Raw genomic sequence first — 23,782 nt, forward strand, 5'->3', positions numbered from 1 at the left:
ACTGTTTCCGTGAAGACGGCCGCCGCACAACCGCCCACTCCTCCCGCTAACGTCTTTTCCGCGTCCCGCTCCTGAGAACCTTGGCTCGGGAGAGCGACGCAGGCCCTCGGGGCTGCGCAGGCCGGCGCCCTGACTGCGCCCACACGAGAGCAAGGCTCGCTCACCGCCCCTGCCCTCACCTTCACCTCCTCGAGAGCGAGGCCCAGAAGCAGAGGCTTGGCCCCAAGTTTGCGTCGGGGCCTCCTAATCCTTGGCGTGGTGTGTCTCTGGTCATTTGGGGTTCTTGAGTACCAGGGACAGCGCCTGGCCCCCGGATTTCTGTGCACGTGACCCGGCGGGGCAGGAAAGGAAATTTGGAGTTTTAGGGGCGCACGTGGTTCTCACAGTCCCCACAAGAGGTCTTCCCTGGAGGGTTCCGGCAGCCACAGCGTGAAGCAGGGCCAGGAACGGTGAAACAGTGCCCCCGGAGGAGGAGGAAGGGTCGCAGGGGGCAGCGACGGGGCCTGGGGCCTTGCAGGGGACAGTGGTGAGGCTGGGACCTGGAGGCTGGGCAGGTGGCCTGGCCACCGGGGAAGGGAAGTTTCTGGATGCTGGATAGGGAAAGGGGTCCATGGACAGGTGAGGGGGAAGCAGGGAGCCTTATGTGAGGGAAGGGCGGAGAGTAGGTCCTTAAAACCTAGGAGCCCTTGCATCTGCAGGGGTAACTGGCACCTGGCAAGCCAGGTAAGAGGATCTTTAACTTTATTATTATTTTTAATGCGGATAAAAGCGTTTGATTGAGTCAGACATTGGTGGGAAGTTGAGAAGCATCTTGGAAATCAGTGCTGGATGCAGGAGAAGCAGAAACGGGTCTTGTTCAATATGAAACTAATGTTGATGCGTTTATCATTGAATTTCATTCACTGGGAAGCAGCAATCCCATTGCACACCGGATTTCAATGCCTTTGGATGAAGGCCACAGGGGAGCTCTGATAATGTCTTAGATTGCTGCAATAGCTGAGTGTTGGAACTCAGTTCCTTCATCTTGCTCCACCAATTGTCCGATTGGAGCCCCTCTGCCAGGAACTGGACCATCTGGACACCCAGTATTTTACAGGGAAGCCCTGAGAAGTTGTGTGTGTATATAAGAGAGTCTTTATTGTAGAAGCCAGTGGCCATGTAGCCATTGCTAACAAGGAACTGTCTAAAACAGTTCTTCAAAGCAAAGTCCCATACAGTAGCTGCACGGGCTAGGTAACAATACATCTTTCCCACACAGCAGCAGCCTGCTGGTCAGTAATACATATTTCCCTTAATACAGCAGCACCTAACATAGGAGAGCCTCACCAAGCAGCCTCACTGGCTGGTAACAACTTTACACTAATTTGACAAAAGAGGCTTCTTTCCAAATAGTGACCTCAGTTTTTTGGGTAATATAAGGGAACACTTGTGCAGTGTACATACAGACAGATTACTGTGGATTTGGTCTTGCACCTGTGTATAGTCCTTGGACACCCTGATTAAGATTCCCACACTCCTAGTGGCCTTGAACATCTGGTGTACTCTGAAAAGGGCCTTTATACTCTAATTGGCCTTGAGCATCTGAATAGGGTCCCCACCCTGAGTCAGAGGCAGGCAGGGACCAAATGCTTTGCTTTACAGAATACTACCTTGTGAAGGAAAAGAACGTTCTGCCCTCTTCCTGCCTTGTACTGCTTTTGGAAGTCTTTCTGGGAGCCCTCCCCCACCCGACAACACTGTTGTGATTTCTGGAGACACTGACAGCCTTTAGGATGAACTCAGGGACTCAGGAGCAAGGCTTGCCAAGAGCCTCTGTTGCTTTGGTGGGCATAAGATTTCCCTGCACTGTGATTCTGGCCCTTTCTGTAGGTCCCTTTTGACCTGGTTTCCTCTATGAAATGACTGAAGACCTCACACTTTTTGCCTTTCTTCCAAGACAAAGGAGCCAGTGCAGTGTTTTTTTTTTTTTCTGAAACCTGTCTTTTTGATAATCTTTTCTGAGGTTGAAGCTCAAGGGGCAGGGCGGGGGGGGGGGGGAGTGTGAAAGGAATTTTTAGGGGTGAAATAGGCAGGTTTAGGAAATTTTAGGAATTAAGGGATCCGTGGGGGGAAAAAAAAAAAAAAACAGGGCTACAGAGTTGCAAAAGGGTTCATTTCCAGAAGACAAAGGAGCTGGGAGCGGCAGAAGTTATATTTCCATAAGACAAGGGAGCTGGGAGTAGCAAAAGTGTACACATTTACAAAATGGAAGAGAAAGCCCAGAGGGAATAGGAGAACAATAATGGAGAAGAAGGAGGGAACATCACATACTTCATGTGAGACTTGAGCTCAGGAGTTGCTACAGTGACCAAATCAAAGGGGGGATAGTGACCAACCAGAGGGGATATCAAGGCACAAAAAACTGCAGCCTTTATAAACCGTAAGAGAAAAGGAACTCAGCAGACTCTTCCCCCTCCCCACGTGGGAGTCTGTACTTGTTCTTCAATAAATTTCCATCTTTGTTATGCCATCTTCCATCCATGGTTTCATTCTTTGACTCCAATAGACAAAGAGCCCAGGAAGCCATTCTGCCCAGGGGAACACCGCGCGTTTCCAGTTCAAATTTCCCGTTTCATAATGGTGCATCATCCGGGAATTTTATAAGTCAATCCTCTTCACGTCGAACGGTGAGTGTACCCACAGAGTCTGTCCCTTTCCTGTCTCTTGCATAATTTTGGATGTTGATGGATGCCCACCAGCCACTTAAACCTAGCTGCCGTCCAAAAAGCAGGCATTTCCCTCTCTCTTTCACTGCTCTTTTCTAGATGCACTCTCCATCTCCAGGGCCAAACTAAAAGTGGGCATGGGTCAGTCAAGTAATAGCCACTAGGGTGACTGCCACAAAAAGTCTCCCATGTCAGGATAAACTGGTGCCAGGTCGGGTTAGAGCATTAGGCTTCCACCAGTAGCAAGTCAAAGCCTGACCATTGACTAAAGGAGTGCTTGGGTCCCTGCCCAGCTCTGAAGACCAAAGAGGCAATTCTCCCCCAGGTCCGGGACTTTTAGATGTTCCTACATGAGTAGGAAGCCACAGAGGGGGTGCTGGGAGAGAACCTCTCCATGGCATGAAGACTGCCTCATAGGGTTTTAACAACACACGTAATTAAATTCTGACCTATCCAGATGATGCAAATAAGGGTTGGTCACCCAGCATTCTGAGTCCTTGTGGTTGTCTTAAACAGCCGGGAGAGAAACTGAGACATGTTTCCAAAAACATCACATTTCTGACCCACTACATATGTCCACTCCTCTGGCCCAGATCCCAAGCAGGTTTTAATTGGAGAGTCATCTGCCTTTTTCTTCTGCTCTCTATCTCGGTCAGGTGAAACAGCATCCAGCCAGTAAGGCCACTGCCTCTGCAGTCCAGGTCCCATTCAGCTTAACTCCTCAGTATCCATTTGTGCGGGCCTCTCTAGTATAAAGGGAGTAAAAGGTTCTAAGGGAAAACTTCTAGGCATGAGTTAAGACACGTGGGGCCAGCCAACTGTTTTCTACTCCTGGCATATAAGCATGGCACGAGATCTTCCCATCAGGTGTAACAGGAGTTAATCACAGTCCTTAGCCACTCCTGCCAGTACCCCCTGTAGAAGTTTTTTGCCTTTCAGAGACTTCACTCCCAGTCCGAACGGTTTTTTTCATCAATCTGCTTCACTAAAGACAGAATTAAAGGTTTGCAGCACCTAAGAAGGGGTTAATTCCTCAGGCAGAGGAGGACTTTCCAAACTCCTTAGAAATCTAGGATGGGAGCCCCAAGTCTGTCTGCATGCAACAGACAGTAATACCAGAGAGCAAGTGAGGAAGGCATGGCCCCTTACTGTGCGCAGCAGCACTACAGCCAGATGCAGCTATTAAGTTAGCCCATTAGTTTCTAGGTCGCTGGCCTTTCACCTTTTTTGAGATCTCTGTGAAATAAATCTGGAGTTATGAGATGTCTTTTTCACTCTGCATCTGACACTCAGGTGTTTTGCGTTTCATATTAGGGGTTTATAAATGTTTTCAATGCTTAATACACCATATACAACAAGCCGTGTGCCACATGTTATACTTTATATACAAATTGTTTGTTGTACAAATTGTTTGTTATCTCAGAATGTTATAAAATAAAGGTTTTATCAATTACATTTTAAACAAATCTATAACCATGCCACTTTTTGAATTTTGTCATATTGAACAGCCATTGCTTTACTTTGGTGCATTTATGTCTTTAGAAAAACCCATGGAAAGGACTCTGACTTACTCTAAATTGCAGGCTTCTAAGCAGGTCATATCTTTGAACTAAATGAGGGTTTGTAGAACTTCACGGAATTATTAAGTAGAAATAACAAAAATGTATATATAGAAGGTTCCCCCTCCCCACGTGGGAGTCTGTACTTGTTCTTCAATAAATTTCCATCTTTGTTATGCCATCTTCCATCCATGGTTTCATTCTTTGACTCCAATAGACAAAGAGCCCAGGAAGCCATTCTGCCCAGGGGAACACCGCGCGTTTCCAGTTCAAATTTCCCGTTTCATAATGGTGCATCATCCGGGAATTTTATAAGTCAATCCTCTTCACGTCGAACGGTGAGTGTATGGGAAAGTTCCCCTTTCCCAGCATACTTCAGTGAAAGTTTAAAAAGGGGAAATAAAAATCTCTTCCACCAATATTCACCTTTAATAAGAACTAAGAAGGTGTCCTACCTAAACCAGGGGTCGCCAATCGGTGGTCCACAGACCACTGGTGGTCCATGAGGTCTGAAAGGTTGGCGACCCTGACCTAAACTGTTCCCTGCAAAGTCAACTAGCATGTCCCTCTTCCAGGCATTTTTTAGGAAGCAACCAGGTTGTTTTCCCTGTTTTAAAGAAGGTAAAATCTCTGAGGTGGCATTTTTAAGGTTTAAAAGTAAAACAGCAGAAATTAAGGTGCAGTAAAAACAAAGAGCTAATCCAGTGAGCAGGGAGTTTAAAGTATTAAATTTGGCCAGAAATAAATTCCATACTTTCCCCAGAAATCAGGCAGAGGATAAATCCTTTAATGATGAGGGCATACAAGGGGTGGGGACCAGAGCTGTTTGTACTAGTACTTTCCTTGGATCACTGGATATTGGCCAAACCAGGGTTCCAAGTACTGTGTAAACTCTCTTAAGTCCTCATCCTACATTAAATCCCTCGGAAATTCAGTTCAGTAGGTACTTCAAAAACATTAGAACCATCTCAGGCACTTTAATCACAGACAAAGGGCCTGAGAACACAGGTTATACACACCACTCTCATCAGGAAGACATCAAGTGGAGGTGGCCTCTGCGTGAGCGTTGGTCGTCAGTCATGGTGGTAAGTGCAGTTAGTCCACCCAGCCACCTTGTCTGTGACCACCTATCAGCAAGGTGGGTCACCTAAAATCATCACAATGGATGCAGGATGTCTTTTGTGGGTACAAGGAGGCTAGTCATCCTTATACTTTCTCTTATTTTTTCTTCTTTCAGATGGGAAGCATGTCATCCATACTACATAAAGACAGCCCCTAAGACGCATCCTCAAAAAATTGGGATAAATTTGACCTACAGACCTGAAAAAAAAATAGTGCCTGATTTCTCTTTGCCCTCAGGTTTGGCCTCAATACCAACTTTCTGTAGGAAAAATGGGAAGTAGTTGGAAGTCACATATGTCCAGGCTTTCTTTACTCTAGGGGACAGCCAAAGGTAGGCAGGGAAACTGTAAACTTAGTCTTTTGCTCTTAGCAATAACAATCCAAAGTCCACCCAGGGAAAGGTGGAGACCATGCCCCCGCCCAGGATTGAGCCAATCTTAACTTGCCCCAAGACAAATGAAGGATCTGGTCGTACTTTAGCCTAGATTCCCTTCTCACCCTGGGACATGACACAAATTAAAAATAATTTAGGAAAGTTCTTGGAAGACTCTGACAAATATATTAAGGTTTTCCAAACCCTTATTCAAGTGTATAATCTCTCATACAGAGAATTAGAGACACCATGTTCATATTAAACTTGACCCTCTCAGCAACTGAAAAGCAAGGAATACTAGAAAAAGCAAGAGAATCTGGAGATAACCATTTTCTTACTTATGCCAGGGAAATAAAGGACTCTGAGCAAAGAAGTAGGGATATAACAGGACAGGAGTCCCTCAGTAGAATCCTGAAACTAAAAGGTAGAAAATAAACCACTGCCAGTTCTGTATTATAGAAGGCCTCAGATGTAGTAAAACAAAGCCTGTCAGCTACTCTAAATTAACCACCATTCATCAAGGGGATGACAAAAACCCCTCAGCTTTTTAGAAAGGCTCAGGGAGGCATTGGTTAAGTACACCAGCATTACCCCAGATTCAGAATTGGGACAACTAATTTTAAAGGACAAATTTATCACTCAGGCAGTCCCAGACATTAGGAGGTTGCAAGAATTGGCTATTGGTCCCAAGAGTAATTTAGAAAATCTCCTGAAAGTTACCACCTCTGTGTTCTATAATAGAGACCAGGAGAAGGAAAAAAGGAGAAACAGGAAAAGCCAGAACTAAGGCTCTTTGTGCCATGCTCCAGAAGAGCAAGGGCTCCAAGTCAGAGCCCAGAGGTGAATGGTCAGTCCCAGCCACCTGCTACAACTGTAGAGAGGTTGGACTTATCCACCGTAGTTGCTCCAAGGAGCATGGCAGACCCCAAAGCCCTGTCCTGTCTGTCAAGGAAATCATGGTAAGTCAACTGCCCCAGGAGGTGGAGGTTCCTTGGGGCAGGGCTGGCGACCCAGCTGGCCCAACAGGACTGATGGGGCTCGGGGTCTCTCACTGCTGCTCCTCAGAGGACTGCCATCTCCACCGAGGAGCCCCGGGTAAGTCTGACAGTGGGGGGCAAGGAAATTAATTTCCTACCCAATGCTGGAGCCACCTTCTCTGTATTCCTCCCAAACCCTCAGAGGCTGTAGCTGTTACAGGTTTATCTGGGAAGCCATGAGAGAGATATTTTTCTCAGCCTTCAGGGTGCAGCTAGGGTAAGTTGCCTGTTTCCCATGCCTTCCAGATCCTGCAGAAAGCCTCATATCCACTTCAGAGACAGTATCCTCTGAACCCTGAGGCTCTAGAACCGTGGTTCTCAACATTCCTAATGCCGCGACCCTTTAAAACAGTTCCTCATGTTGTGGTGACCCCCAACCATAAAATTATTTTCATTGCTACTTCATAACTGTAATTTTGCTACTGTTATAAATTGTAATGTAAATATCTGATATGCAGGATGTATTTTCATTGTTACAAATTGAACAGAATTAAAGCATAGTGATTAATTACAAAAACAATATGTAATTATATATGTGTTTTCCAATGGTCTTAGACGAGCCCTGTGAAAGGGTCGTGAAGGACCTTCACTACTGCACATTTTATTTTTTTTCACCTTTTAATTAAGAAACTAATTTTTTTCTTTTTTTTTAAAAATATATTTTATTGATTTTTTACAGAGAGGAAAGGAGAGGGATAGAGAGTTAGAAACATCGATGAGAAAGAAACATCGATCAACTGCCTCCTGCACACTCCCAACTGGGGATGTACCTGCAACCAAGGTACATGCCCTTGATGGGAATTGAACCTGGGACCCTTGAATCCACAGGCCGACGCTCTATCCACTGAGCCAAACCGGTCAGGGCCAGTTTTCCCCTTTTATTGTCCTGTTTCTCTTACCCTATTCCTGCTTTAGATTTTCCCTATTCCTTCTTTTTACCCCCTGTTAAAATTTCACCCTACTTATATATCTGATTTCCAATCCCCTGCTCTAAATCCATATACACCTCTCTCTTATCTTTCTTTATTATCCAAATTTTCTTTTTCCTCTCTGTCGTTTTGTTGTTTGCTTGATTGTTGAGTATGTTGAGTTTTTTTTATGGTTGTTTGTGAGATTTTTTTGCTTTTTATTTTTATTTTTCTGTTGTTTTTTTTTCCAGTTATTTTTTTGCTTCTGTTTTCCCTTACCTCGCTTGATATTAGTTGTTGTTTGTAGATTGCATTCATCTCCAGGGATCTGTTGCTAGAATTTGTTGGGATTAGTGGCTGTTCTATTGGAGTTTTCTCCACATATAAATAGTTTCTTCCCCTCTTCTATTTCTTTCCCTTTCTTTTCTCTCTTACTTTCTTTTTTCTTTTCCCCAATTTCAATTTTGCACTCCTTTTTTTTTCTATCTCTCTTTTTTCTTTTTCTCTTCTTTCTTCCTTTTCCCCTAATTCTTTTTGCTCTGGTGGTCACCTTTATTTGGGGTTATTAGTATCGTGAATACATTTGTGTTCAGTGCCTTGTGTGTTGTGCCTTGCTGTGTTGTATTTTGTGCCTTTAAATCAATGCAGCAGAGAGAGAACTACATAACCAAACACCTGGAGAACAGAGACCATGGGGAGACAAAGAAGCAGCCCACATATGAAAGAAAAACAGGCATCACCAGAAAAGGAAGTAAATGAAATGGAGGCAATGGAGGCAAGCAACCTGTCAGAGAAAGAATTCAGACAAATGGTCATAAGGTGGATGAAAAAAATGGAAGACAAATTCAACAATATGTGTAAGAACCAAGAGGAAATGAAGAAGAACCAAGAAGAAATGAAAAATGACATCACTGCTATAAAGAACTCAATAGAAAGCATCAACAGTAGACTAGAAGAAGCAGAGGACCACATCAGTGAGCTAGAATACAAGGTAGGAAAAAATACCCAAGCAGAGCAGCTTCTAGAAAAAAATAAAAAGCAGGAGGAGAACCTAAGAGAACTTTGGGACAACACAAAACGAAACAACATCCGCATAATAGGGGTGGCAGAAGGAGAGCAAACTGAGCAAGGAATAGAAAACCTGTTTGAAAAAATAATGACAGAAAACTTCCCTGACATAGGGAAGAAAAAACTCACACAAATCCAAGAAGCTCACAGAGTCCCAAACAAAATGAACCCAAAAAGACTGACGCCAAGGCACATAATAATTAAATTGGCAAACACCAATGACAAAGAATCTTAAAAGCAGCCAGAGAAGACAGAAAGTTCCCTACAAAGGATCCCCCATCAGACTAGCGACTGATTTCTCAACAGAAACACATCAGGAAAGAAGGGAATGGAATGAAATATACAAAGTCATGCAAAGGAAGGGTCTGAATCCAAGCATACTGTACCAGCAAGGCTACCAATCAAAATTGAAGGTGAAATCAGGAGCTACACAGACAAAAAAGGACTACGGGAGTTTATTACCACCAAACCAGCAATGCAAGAAATGCTAAAGGGTCTGCTGTAAAAAGAAAAAATAGGAAACGACGAAGGAACACCGGGGTAAAGAATAAAAAAGGGACAAACAAGTATCTATCAATAATAACTTTCAATGTAAATGGATTAAATGCCCCAATCAAAAGACATAGGGTAACTGAGTGGATAAGCAAACATGACCCATATATATGCTGTCTACAGGAAACCCACCTCAAAAAAAAAGACGCACATAGACTGATGGTGAAGGGATGGACAAAAGTTTTTCAGGCGAATGGAAACAAAAAAAAGCTGGGGTAGCAATACTTATATCTGACAAATTAGATCACAAAGTGAAGGACATAAAAAGAGATAAGGAAGGCCACTTCATAATACTAAAGGGAGCAATCCAACACGAAGAAATAACTCTAGTAAACATATACGCACCCAATATAGGAGCACCCAAATACATAAGAAATCTTCTGGAGGAGATCAAGGGAGAGATTGACAGCAATACAATCATAGTAGCGGACTTTAACACCCCACTATTACTATTGGACAAATCCTCTAAACAAAAAATGAGCAAAGAAACATCAATCCTAAATGACTCACTAGATCAGATGGAATTAATTGACATCTTCAGAACATTTCACCCCAAAGCCACAGAATATACATTATTCTCAAGTGCACATGGGTCATTTTCAAAGATAGACCACAGATTGGGACACAGGAAAAGTTTTTTTAAATTCAAGAAGATAGAAATCATATCAAGCATCTTCTCAGATCACAATGCCAAAAAACTGGAAATCAACTACAATAAAAACAATCCAAAAAAAATCAAACACATGGAGACTACATAGCATTCTATTAATGACTGGTTTACCAGAGAGATCAAAGAAGAAATAAAAAACATCATGGCAACAAATGACAATGAAAACACAACAATCCAAAACCTATGGGACACAGCAAAAGCAGTCTTGAGAGGGAAGTTCATAGCTCTACAAGCCTACTGCAAAAAACAAACAATGATAACAAATTACCTAACCCTACAACTCAAAGAGCTAGAAAGAGAGCAACAAGAAAAGCCCAGTGTAAGCAGAAGGAAGGAAATAATAAAGATAAGAGTGGAGATAAACGACATAGAGACCAAAAAAACAATACAAAAGATCAACAAAACCAAGAGCTGGTTCTTTGAAAGGATAAACAAGATTGATGAACCTCTAGCCAGGCTCACCAAGAAACAAAGAGAGAGGACCCAAATAAACAAAATCAGAAATGAAAGAGGAAAAATAACAGACCCCACAGAAATACAAAGGATTGTTAAAAAATACTATGAACAACTCTATTCCAACAAACTAGACAACCTGGAGGAAATGGACATATTCCTAGAAAAATACAACCTTCCAAAACTTAATCAGGAAGAATCCAAAAACCTCAATAGGCCAATAACTATGGAAGAAATTGAAGCAGTCATCAAAAAGCTTCCAGCAAACAAAAGCCCGGGGCCAGATGGCTTCACAGGGGAGTTTTACCAAACGTTCAAGGAAGAACTAAAACCTATCCTCCTCAGACTATTCCAAAAAATTCAAGAGGAAGGCACACTTCCAAGCTCATTCTATGAAGCCAGCATCACCCTAATACCAAAACCAGATAAAGAAAACACAATGAAAGAGAATCACAGGCCAATACCCCTCATGAACATAGATGCCAAAATCCTCAACAAAATCCTAGCAAATCGGATCCAGCAGTACATCAGAAAGATCATACACCATGACCAAGTAGGTTTTATCTCAGGGATGCAAGGATGGTACAATATCCACAAATCAATAAATGTAATACATCACATAAACAAATTGAAAGATAAAAACCACAGTCATATCAATTGATGCAGAAAAAGCATTTGACAAAATCCAACACCCTTTCTAGATAAAAACTCTCAGGAAGGTAGGAATAGAAGGATCATACCTCAACATAATAAAAGCCATACATGACAAACCAACAGCCAACATCATATTCAATGGGCAAAAACTAAAACCATTTCCCCTAAGAACAGGAACAAGACAGGGATGCCCCCTCTCACCACTCCTGTTCAGCATAGTATTGGAAGTACTAGCCATTGTGATCAGACAAGAAGAAGAAATAAAAGGCATCCAAATTGGAAAAGAAGAAGTAAAACTGTCTTTATTTGCAGATGACATGATACTGTACATAGAGAACCCTAAAGACTCCATCAAAAAATTATTAGACTTAATAAATGAATTTGGCAATGTAGCAGGATACAAAATTAATGCCAAGAAATCCATGGCATTTCTTTTTTTAAAAAATATATTTTATTGATTATTTACGGAGAGGAAGGGAGAGTGATAGAGAGCTAGAAACATCTGTGAGAAACATCGATCAGCTGCCTCCTGCACACCCCCTACTGGGGATGTGCCAGCAACCAAGGTATATGCCCTTGACCGGAATCAAACCCAGGACCCTTCAGTCCGCAGACCTACGCTCTATCCACTGAGCCAAACCAGTCAGGGCTCCATGGCATTTCTTTACACCAATAGTGAACTTCCAGAAAGTGAGACTAAAAAAGCAATCCCATTTACCATCACACCAAAAAAATTAAGATACCTAGGAATAAACTTAACTAAGGAGGTAAAAGACTTATAAGCAAAAAACTGCAGGACACTGAAAAAAGAGATAGAGGAAGACATAAACAGATAGAAGAACATACCATGCTCATGGATTGGTAGAATCAACCTCATCAAAATGTCCATACTACCCAAAGCAATCTATAGATTCCATGCAATCCCCATCAAATTACCAACGGCATATTTCACAGATCTAGAAAGAATGTTCCAAAAATTCATCTGGAATAAAAAAAAACCTTGAATAGCTGCAGCAATCCTGAGAAAGAAGAATAAAATAGGTGGGATCTCAATACCAGATATCAAGCTGTATTACAAAGCCACTGTTCTTAAAACAGCTTGGTACTGGCACAAGAACAGACATATAGATCAATGGAATAGAATAGAGAACCCAGAAATTGACCCAAACCACTATGCCCAATTAATATTCGACAAAGGAGGCAAGAGCATACAATGGAGTCAAGACAGTCTCTTCAATAAATGGTGTTGGGAAAATTGGACAGATACATGTAAAAAGATGAAACTAGACCACCAATTCACACCATACTCAAAAATAAACTCAAAATGGATAAAAGACTTAAACATAAGATGGGAAACCATAAAAATACTAGGGGAATCCACAGGCAGCGAAATTGCAAACATATGCCCAAGGAATTTCTTCTCTGATACTGCTCTTAGGGCAATGGAAACTAAAGAGAAAATAAACAAATGGGACTACATCAAAATAAAAAGCTTTTGCACAGCAAAGGAAACCATCAACAAAACAACAAGGAGGCCCACTGCCTGGGAGAACATATTTGCTAATGATATCACTGATAAGGGTTTAATCTCCAACATTTACAGGGAACTCATGCAACTTAACAATAGGAAGATAAACAATGCAATCAAAAAATGGGCAACGGACCTAGATAGACACTTTTCAAAAGAGGACATACAGAAGGCCAAAAGACATATGAAAACATGTTCAAAGTCACTAATTATAGGAGAGATGCAAATGAAAATGACAATGCGGTATCATTTCACACCTGTCAGAATGGCTATCATCAACAAATCAACAAACAACAAGTGTTGGAGATTATGTGGAGAAAAAGGAACCCTTCTGTACTGCTGGTGGGAATGCAGGCTGATGCAGCCACTGTGGAGAACAGTATGGAGTTTCCTCAAAAAACTAAAAATGGAACTCCCATTTGACCCAATGATCCCACTTCTAGGAATATATCCCAAGAAACCAGAAACACCAATCAGAAAGGATATATGCACCCCTAAGTTCATAGAACCACAATTCACCATAGCTAAGATTTGGAAACAGCCTAAGTGCCCATCAGCAGATGAGTGGATTAAAAAAATATGGTACATCTACACAATGGAATAATACGCTGAGGTAAAAAAGAAGGAACTCTTTCCATTTGCAACAGCATGGATGGAACTGGAGAACATTATGCTAAGTGAAATAAGCCAGTCAGAGAAAGATAAATACTACATAATCTCACTCATTTGTGGAATATAGAGAACAACATAGAATGATGAACAGGGACAGATCCAAAGACAGGGAAACAGTGATCAGACTATCAGTTCCCAGAGGGAAAGTAGGGGATGGTGGGGGTAAGGGGAAGAGATCAACCAGAGAACTTTTATGCATGCATATAAGCCAAACCAATGGACATGGACAACAGGGGGATGAGAGCATGAGTGGGTGGGGAGATTGGTGGTTAATGGGGGGGATGAGGTCACACTTGTAATACCTTAATCAATAAAGAAATTAAAGATTAAAAGAAGTGGAAAAAAACTAAATAAATAAAATCAAGTGAGAGAAAAAAATTTAGTTTCTTATGTAAAAAATAAAAATGTGAAATAGTGAAGTTCATTCACTTCCTCTACTGTTCTGCTTGGCACATCTGTTTCCTGTCAGGTAGTCAGCATAGTATTGGAGTTCCCTGTGATCCACCACTTGTGTCATAAGCCATAAACCTGTTTTCAAGCAAGCAGGATCTCTCTGCTCACATTTTTCAGCCTGCTTTTGGTTGTATTTACACAAGATTCAGTTTCTGATACAACCCCTCGGTGGCAGTGTTTCTGTATCGATATCCGGGGCTAAAAGGCCCCTCTACCCAGTGTTTAGATTTTGCTTTCCCTGCTGCACTTAATACTGGGTTGGAGGGACAGACTGCCCCAGAGCTGGTTTCCTGTTCGTCTCTCCCCACTCTGATACCTAGTTTCCACAAAAACAACTTTCCCCTGCAGTCTCAGTGAGTGTTTTTAATTGGAAGATACTATGTATTGGACTTAGCAAACAAAAGCAAGGAGTTAAAATGACAAAAAGCCAGAGGAAGCACGCTGACTCACATCTTTTTTCCCTTGGCAATGAGCAGCCACTATAGAAATTCAGGCTGCCTTTCTGGGCTGAGCCCAGCTGTGGGTTAATATCTAGAGTCCCCTTCTGCCAGCAGCCCTGTGGACCCCCTTCCACATTCGAGGGCTACACTGACCCCAACGGCCGTGGATTTTGTGGGGTGCAGTCTTCTTCTGAGACTCTAGTCCCCACTACGCATGTTTCTCCCTCCAGCCTGGATCCCAGATCTCACCTTTCTTGGTGATATCTGACCTTTCCATCCATGGCTTGCCTCACTAGCCGTGTTCAATTAGCCAATTCTGGGTGGGTGTTGTTCAATTCAGCTGTTCCTTCTACTTGCTCTGTGAGAATGCACAGGGCCTGTCCACATATTCGGCGCCGCTTTGTCTCCCCCTGGACAGACTTTTTAGGTGCCCACGGTCAGGGAGGCTGGAGTCTCAGTGTTCATGAGTTCACAGCTGAGGCAACTGGTCCCTGGGCATTGTGGTTGTAGTCCCGGGAGGTATCTGAGGTCTTCCCAGTTGAAGGTAAGGCTGGATTTCCGATCACAGCCACTCTTCCCTTCAAGATGGCTCGGTCTCTGTGGCAGAGCCGGCTGCTCCAGGAGAGATTTCAGCAGCAGTAGAGGCTGCCCGGCCAGAGTAGCCCGGTCTGCCAGTCCCCAACAGTCCCATGGAATATAGCTGTCCCCCACTCACAAATACAGACACTCCCCACATGTCCACGCACTCTCCTTTCATTCTCTCACTGACACACTATCTTGCAGCCTGCCATTCTGTCGGCAGCCATCTTGGATCTTCAAGATTTAATTTTTATAAAAGCAGATATTATGACTGCTGGACTAATGACTACCTGACTGAAAATTTAAAATATTGTTTAGAATTAAGATCAGTATGCTATGTTATCTGCACCAATAGAAATGCCTTCCTTCTTCTGATGAAATTCTTCCCCTTCCCTCTCTCATAAATACCCTTCACCTTTGTATCTAATCAGACTTTATTTGGGCTTCTGCCTGAATCAATGCTTTCTGAATAGCTATTCTTTGATCTCAAATACATGCTTGTTGCCTCTCCCTTTGAAAGGCCCAGCACATGTAATTTAATAGAAACAATTTTTATCCTAAGCATTTTATACATATTGACTCATGAGGTAATTATTATCATTGCCTCTTTTTGCTAGTGAGGATGTGGATAAAGTAAATGTGCCCCAATATCACAGAGCCCACCAGTGGCAGACTCAGAACTTGAACTCAGGCAGGTGGCTATGAGGTCTTTGTTCTTAACCTCTCAAATCTTCTGCCTTTTGCAGAGTACAGAGTATTATAGACATTATCTTATTTATTGTAAGGTCAGTTGTATGATATAGTTATTGTTATCCTAGTTATGCAGAGGTGAGAACTGAAGCCTTGAGGGTAAATTGCCCAAGTTTATATGGGTAGTAAGATTGCTAGCATTCAAACACAAATCCTTTTGATAGTCCATGATTCTAAGTGAATCTTTATTTTTAGAGCTAAGCTAAAGAAACCACCAAATGTCTTTCTTGGCAAAATTTCTCTTTTTTAAATTAAATTTATAAGCAAAATTTCTCTTCACTAGGATATTTCAGATTTTTCCAAAGTATGTTAGGTCTTATGTTAAGTCTTGGGAACTGGATAACCAACAATGACACTGTATTATAATAGAAAATACTAAGAATTTTGAAGTCAAAAACTCCATTTTAAATATAGCTCTACTACTTATTAATCATGAGGTTTTCATCATGTTACTTAATATTAATAAACCCCATTCCATATGGTTTTGGGGGTAATTCAATGGTAATACTTGAAAATTACTCATCTTGAGCATACAGTATTAGTTTTTCAATAAAACATTAATTTCAACAAAATAATTCTGAAAACAATCTTTAGGAATCTTGTCTTTGGTATTTGCTGCATGGGAATCTTGTCTTTGTCTGGTATTTGCTGCATGGTTTGAAATATATTACATAAACTTTCTTTTGTTTGTTTTTTTAATTCTTTATTGTTGAAAGTATTACATATATCTCCCTTTTTGCCCATAAACCTCTTCCTGCCCACTCCCACCCCCAGCACAAGCCCTTACCCCTCTCCCCCAATGTCTGTGTCCATTGGTTATGCTTATATGCATGCAAACAAGTCCTTTGGTTGATCTCTTACCCCCACCACCTCCCCGGCCTTCTTCTGAGGTTTGACAGTCTGTTCAATGCTTCTATGTCTCTGAATCTATTTTTGTTCATCAGTTTATGTTGTTCATTATATTCCACAAATGAGTGAGATCATGTGATATTTATCTTTCTCCAACTGGCTTAATTTGCTTAGCATAATGCTCTCCAGGTCCATCCACACTGTTGCAAATGTAAGAGTTCCTTCTTTTTTAGAGCGCCATAGTATTCCACTGTGTAGATCAAGCACGTCAAACTTGCAGCCCATGGGCCGCATGTGGCCCACAACGAATATTTTTGCGGCCCAGCCAATATAATGGTATGTAAGAAACGTTTTAATTAAAATTTTGTAACTTAATTTTTACAATATCCTGTTATACACAATCCTATATAATAAAACCCTAATATGCAAACCAACCAAATGGTGGAATGACTAGTCGCTATGATGTGCACTGACCACCAGGGGGCAGATGCTCAATGCAGGAGCTGCCCCCTGGTGGTCAGTGTGTTCCCATAGGGGGAGTGCTGCTCAGCCAGAAGCCAGGCTCATGGCTGGTAAGCACAGTGATGGTGGCGAGAGCCTCTCCCGCCTCTGCTGCAGGCAGGCAGTAAGGAGCAAGGGGTTCTGGACTGTGAGAGGGATGTCTGACTGCTGGCTTAGGCCCGATCCCCCAGGGCCTGGCAGGCAGACATCCCCTGAGAGGTTAGACTGCTTAAGGGCACAGGCTGAGCTGAAGGTCCCCACCCCAGTGCACAAATTTCGTGCAGCAGGCCTCTAGTACAAACCATAACGTTTGCTAATGACTGATTACTATAATCATGTTGCATTCATTTCCCTTATGTGCCTTATGTGCAAGCGCACCATTTCTCTCCACTAATACTTGCAGTGAGTATTTTAGCAGCCAATTGCCATGTCATTAGTCTTGTACTGACTTTGGTGTGTGCAACAGGAAATATTTCACTTTCAGAGAATAAGAAAAAGAGGTTTATTTGTGTTACACTTATTAATTTGTACAGTTATTCAGTGTCTGGTAAGTTAATGTTCAAGAAAAAATATTAATTTTTATTAAAATGTTCTATTATTTTGTTAACAATTACTCATTTATTTCAGCCCTTTGTATTTCAGCATGTCTCTATCGAAATAAACCTACATTTCTATGAAAATTAAAGTGTTTTTTTTGAGGCCCACATAAACAAATCTTGTTTATTTGGCCTCTGTTAGCCTTTGAGTTTGACATGCTTGCTCTCAGGAATGTTCTACAGTTTTTGGCATATAAGTCTTGCACTTACACTATTAAATTTATTCTCAAGTATTTTATTCGTCTTGATAGTATTGTCAATGAAATACTTAACTTAATTTTTGGAGTGTAAGTGTGTAGAAGTAATCTTTTATCCTGAAACCTTGATAGACTTGATTCGTTTTAGTAGCTTTGTAGTAAAATTTAGGGGTTTCTATATATCAGATGGTACTGTACATAGAAATTTTATATTTTAAACACTTTAACCTATATTGATATCATAAAATTTTAAAATTATATTTAAATGTATATACTTATTTGTATTTCAGAGAAGTATTGTAGGTGATCAATAAAAGACTTTCCGGAATAAAGAAATATTACATTGGGATAAAAATTCATAAAGTGATGTGGAAATATGAATTCCAGAAGAGAAAAAATGATGTAAACTTTCCTATTAAAGAAATGCTTGTTAATGTATTAGTTTTAAAAATTGATGATGGATATCAAGTTGCCTGGAATGGGTACATTTAAGAGTTGTGTAACTTTTTTTTTTTTTAAATATATTTTGATTTTTTTACAGGGAGGAAGGGAGAGAGATAGAGAGTCAGAAACATCGATGAGAGAGAAACATCGACCAGCCGCCTCCTGCACATCCCCCACCAGGGATGTGCCCACAACCCAGATACATGCCCTTGACTGGAATCGAACCTGGGACCTTCCAGTCCGCAGGCCGACGCTCTATCCACTGAGCCAAACCGGTTTCGGCAAGAGTTGTGTAACTTTTATTTTAAAGTGTCAATGTACAATAAAACACTTTGCATCCTTTGCAACTATGTAAGTCAGATGGAAAACTCTGATCAACCTAAAAAATGAAGGAGAAGGTACACAATCATAGTTTTTCAGAATTCTTTTAGGGGATATAAGAGCAAAGCAAAATCATTGACAACGTCTGTATTACTGTATACCTCCTTAATAGATTTTTCTGTTTGGGATGACTGACTGTTACCTTTCTGAGATTTGTGGGAACTATCAACTAACCCCTACTTTTAAATAAAAAAGCCTCCCCTAGTAGTCATCCAACAATCAAAATCATTAATTTTGATTGAGAAGAATAATAATTCATCTGGAATTAAGTTAAACAAGTCTTTTAGCTAGTCTTAAAAGCATAGGCACTGCATACATACATAGACACACACACACACACACACACACATATATATATTTATACATATATAAATTTATTAAGGCAGGTCTATTCAGAGTATAAAATCTGTCATCTATAGTGATTTACTAATGTTAAAGAACTTTTTAAGAAAAGTAGAGTATGTTCACTTTGATTCCCCCCTTTCAGTCTTTGATAATCATCAATGGTATTAGCACAATTGCTATCTATCCTTAGGAGTGAGTAATTTAACTTTTTTTTTTTTTTTTTTTTTTTTTTTTTTTTTTTTTTTTTTTTTTTTTTACCATATTGCTAGAGACTTTTAGCACACACAGGTATACACCCTACTGAAACTTTTATCAGTATATGTGGGCTTTTGGAAGTGTTCTCTCTGGATATGTGGTTAGATAGTAAGAAGCTAGGAAGATTCCTGGGTAAGTGGAATGGGGAAACTTGAGACAAGAAAATGAAACAAGGCCAGTTGGGCAGCCAGCTTGTGAGTTGCAAGACCTTCCCTTCCCTAACCAAGAGCACTTGAGAGCAAATGGTTAATATCCTTCTCCCTAACCAGAAAATACATAGCTTAAATCACCCTGGCCTGGGAAAATAGGGAACATTAATGCCATTTGTGCCAGCTAAATTCAAGGACAGATGAAGATTGGGAAGAAATAAGAAAAACCCCATTAAAGCCAGACAGACCTAAGATAAAAATAAAACAGACCAAAGACTAATCCAAAACTCCTCTATACATTCATTCTAATCCAGTGGTTCTCAACCTGTGGGTCGCAACCCCTTTGGGGGTCGAACGACCCTTTCACAGGGGTCGCCTAACCATCGGAAAACACATATATAATTACATATTGTTTTTGTGATTAATCACTATGCTTTAATTATGTTCAATTTGTAACAATAAAATACATCATGCGTATCAGATATTTACATTATGATTCATAACAGTAGCAAAATTACAGTTATGAAGTAGCAACGAAAATAATTTTATGGTTGGGGGTCACCACAACATGAGGAACTGTATTAAAGGGTTGCAGCATTAGTAAGGTTGAGAACCACTGTTCTAATGCATCAGCATGTTAAAAATGCACCTGGAAAGCTGATGAATATTCTATTGAAACCCTCCCCTAAGATTCTTGCCTGCAGGGGGGAAAAAAAGCCCCCAGGACAAAAACTCAATGGGGATTCTCTCCAGAGCACGCCTATGCCTGGGGCATGAACTTTTTACATCTAAGGGTCCCCACGAGACCCAAAACCAAGCAGGGAAGCAGTGGGCAGCACAACTCCACCTGGGATCACCACCTGATCTTGTCTCGAAGGTCCCTTTTTTTTCAGACTTTCCAGTGAGCTAACTTGGCTCACTTCCATCATTATGACCTTCACTTCCCAGAGACCTAACAGCAGCCCCGCCTGGGCTCACTTCTTTCCTATAACATTTCTAGAGAACCAAAGCAGAGCAATACCGAACCTCTCCCCTGTTGTTTCTTCTACCCTAATTTCTTCCTTTGCTTCACTCTCCCCAGCATTAGTACTCTCAACCCCACCTGGACTCCTGTGGTGAAATCTTTTCTACACGAAGTCAAGGACCCACACACTGCAGGCCAGCCTAGGCTCCTGTCCTTCCAGTAACACATACATTAGTCACAAAGATCAGGTTCCAGAACAGTTGAGAGAATCAGTCTTTGTTCTCCCACTTGCACTGAGCCCAGGGCTCCCTCTAGCCCTCACAGCTCTTACCACCTACTGCTCTTTCCTCATCCCTCCCAAGACCCCCAGGTTTTGCCTCAGAGAAAAAGATTGCGCAAGCGCAGGGCAATCCACGAGGACCCGAGAGACGCTGGTTGTGGTGGCTCCCATGGTTCTCTCAGCCATCGCTCTGGCTCCTTTTCTTCCTCCAGGGGCTTTACGCTGACTCTGGGTGACGTCTCCCCATATACTATTTACACGGCCATAGGCTGCGGGAGGGCTGTGACCAGTGCGTGGGAAAGACGCCCGCGGGGACGTCATGCACACGGGGACTGGTGACGGCAGCGGCAGCGCGAAGAGCCCGACGTCAAGAGAGGGGCGGGGCGGCCGCGCGACGTGGGCGCTCGGAGCGCCCGGCTGGGGGCGCTTTGTGAGTCCCGCGCGCTGGGCGTGCTGAGAACCTGGAACGGGTCTGGGTGGACGCTGCGGAGCTGCGCTGCGTCTGAGGAAGCCGGAGGCCGCGGCGGCCTGGCGGGAGCTCTTGGGGCGGCGCTGGGACGCCGGAGGTCTGGAAGGCACAGGTGGGGCGGCGGACGGCGGCGGGGAAGCCTTCGCCCTTGCGCGGGCCGAGGCGGGCGGGTGGTGTGAGCTCCCCGGGTCCTGCGACCTGGCGGGGCTGACGGGAAGGACGAGGGCAGGGAAGGTCCAATTCCCTTATCCAAGGATTGGAGATGAAGGTTTCTGTGAAGGGAGCAATTTCGAGAGAAAATAGTTTGAGAAGTTCTTAGTTAACGTCCATCTCATATTTATGGAAACTTCGTGCTCCGCACAGCACTGCCCCCCCCCCCCCCCCCCCCCCCCCCCCGCCTTGGGCCTTGGATGTCGTCATCCTGGAGCATCTGTTGGCCATTTTTGCTGCCCGCCCCGGCTGTTTACTTTCGCTTCGAAAATACAGTGATTCTTCACCCAGCGCTTGTAGTTTCTTGAGCGTTCGATACCCTTTCTTTACAAAAAGGTCAACAGCCAACAGCAGTGGTACTGGGAATGGATAGTGCGCGATTTTTCTCTCTGGAATACATTTGTTACTGTTACTGACGAGGGTTGCAGGGTTGAGCGCCGCGGAGGATTCCTCCGACCTCGTTTCTGCGCGGGCGAGTGTCTTGGATTCGCCAGTTTGTGACGCAGCAGCAGTGCGGCCCCGAGGGCTCGGCCCAGGGGCCTCTAATTGTAATGAATTGCTTTGCTCTTGTCTTTTGAGGATCATTGAGATTGGTTTTATTGTGTTGTAATTTAATGAAGTTGCCTGAAGACCGTTGCCTTTGAAATATGGCCTTAAGTATTTAAGAACTCAACAGTTTTTCTTTGAAATTTCCAATAGCACTACCAAAAAGTAATATAAGAATGCCCCCAGTAATAAAGAGGTGGGTTTTGATTTGCCCTACTTTTCTAAAAACAAGTATTATATGGCGATTTTATATGAAACCTGTTTGAAAGTGGAAGCGTTTCTCTTAATGGGCTCCTCCTCCTCTGTGCGGCTTTCTGAAGTGTCATTGTGTATAGCTTATTTAACCAGCGAGACGGGGTAAGAACTACGGGAGGGAATTGCATACAGCTATTTGGGAAAAATTCCTTCTCCTTTTTCTTTTTCTGAATAAAGGGCCAGATAGGGTGTTAGAGCAACTTCTCGCTGTAGGGAGATAAATGCTATGTTACTAAAGATTACTTGTGATATAATATTGCACTTTTATACCCATCATCGTTGACCTTTAGAATGGTTGTTGCTACTTTCAGTATTTATGGGCCTGAATTAACTTGCCAGCTGTTTAGTTCAGAATTTTACTTGGCTCCTGAATATTTTTTAAAGCGCAAGCGCGCGCGCGCGCACACACACACACACACACACACACACACACACACACACACTCTTGTTTGGAGCATACAAGCATACATTTTAACTCTTATTAGGACGTTTAAAAGATAACTTAAATGGCCCCATGGTGTGGCGCGGTGGTTGAATGTGGACCTATGAACCATGAGGTCAGGGTTGGACAACCCCCCTCCTCAGGGCACATGCCCAGGTTGCTGGCTGGATCCCCCAATTAAGGGGGCGTTTAGGAGGCAGCTGATCAATGATTCTCCCTCTCGCTCTCTGAAATAAAAATGTATTTTAAAAAAATAACTTAAGTGCACTGTTGGCATCTGGAACCAGGTTTTGGTTTGGGATTTAAGACAATGATATTAGTGTAGGTAATTTTTAAAAATTTAATGCTTCTATCTAGAATTCCTTTCTCATGCCTTCCTTCTGCCTTCAAGTGCTACCTATTAAGGCTTAAGCCAAATGCCTTTTTACTAAACACCCCAAGTTTCCTTCAGCCTCCCCTCACTCTGCTAACTTGTAAACATAGTCACAGCTTTAGCTTTAGAATTAGAATTTTATCTCATTTTCTTGTCAAATATCTGTGGAACCTCTTTGAATGTCTCCCATTTACTAGCTCTGTCCTGGGCAGCAAGCTGCTCAGTATTTGTAATCAGATATTAACTCCCAAGGATTTAAAAATTAAATAAGCTTAGAACAGTGCCAAATACATCCAAAGAGTTTAATAAAAGGTAGTAAAGTATGGTGCTTCTAAGGGCCAGAGATTATGTGCATTTTATGATTGCAGTGTATAGTAGTGAATGGTTTTAGAGCAGTGCTTTTAATTTGCTTATGAACCCCAAAATAATTTTTGTAAAATTGCCCTTTTGCACATGTTTAGGTTCATTTATAAGATTTTACATCATACTTTTAAATAGTTGCAAAGCATGCATTTTCCCACATATTAACATTTGTATAGTATAAAATTGGTACATCACTCTTAACTGTATCCAAAGGAGTATAATATTGCACTTTTATACCCATCATTGATTTTAAAAATACATATTTTATTTATGCTTGAAAGCTTTTTATTCTCTGTCATATGTGCCTTTAATAAAAAGATTTGTATAAGTGAAACTAGTTTTTAAAGTTTCGTATGACTTTTTAACTTTAGGAGTTATTTTTCTTCTGGATTGAGTTATTAGAAGTGGTAATAGTTGCTCAGAACAGCATAATGCCTGATAGATTTTGATAATTAAATATGAAAAGTAAAAGTTTAGTGTTAATTGTCTTAATGACATGGAAACTTGGAGTTGCCTAAATGAAAATTGACACTGTTATTGAACAGGAAGTTTGTTCACCTAGCACAGTGGTCGGCAAACTGCAGCTCGCGAGCCACATGCGGTTCTTTGGCCCCTTGAGTGTGGCTCTTCCACAAAATAC

The 23,782-nt window shown here is 42.0% G+C and overlaps 1 protein-coding gene and 1 long non-coding RNA gene across 6 annotated transcripts in view; both read left to right on the top strand.

Moving 5' to 3' along the window:
* The first annotated feature begins 40 nt into the window (after positions 1-40).
* LOC118651325 lies at positions 41-7,216 on the top strand. 2 transcript variants are annotated; one of them, XR_004966195.1, is made up of 4 exons: positions 41-526; positions 2,546-2,666; positions 4,482-4,602; positions 5,502-7,216. It is a non-coding gene; the product is annotated as an uncharacterized LOC118651325 (long non-coding RNA). The 2 variants fall into 2 exon arrangements; XR_004966196.1 differs by having other exon boundaries at positions 41-258.
* A 13,696-nt stretch (positions 7,217-20,912) lies between these two features.
* Positions 20,913-23,782, top strand: part of SPART (spartin) — a 67,250-nt gene continuing 64,380 nt past the window's right edge. For 3 of the 4 annotated variants that reach the window (XM_036296931.1, XM_036296930.1, XM_036296932.1), the window contains exon 1: positions 20,913-21,065. The gene's annotated coding sequence lies outside the window, so the exon portion shown is untranslated. The remainder of the gene's footprint in view (positions 21,066-23,782) is intronic. The other variant, XM_036296933.1, reaches the window with a different exon arrangement.

Source organism: Myotis myotis, unplaced genomic scaffold (assembly GCF_014108235.1).
Source record: "Myotis myotis isolate mMyoMyo1 unplaced genomic scaffold, mMyoMyo1.p scaffold_m19_p_3, whole genome shotgun sequence".
NCBI lineage: Eukaryota > Metazoa > Chordata > Mammalia > Chiroptera > Vespertilionidae > Myotis > Myotis myotis.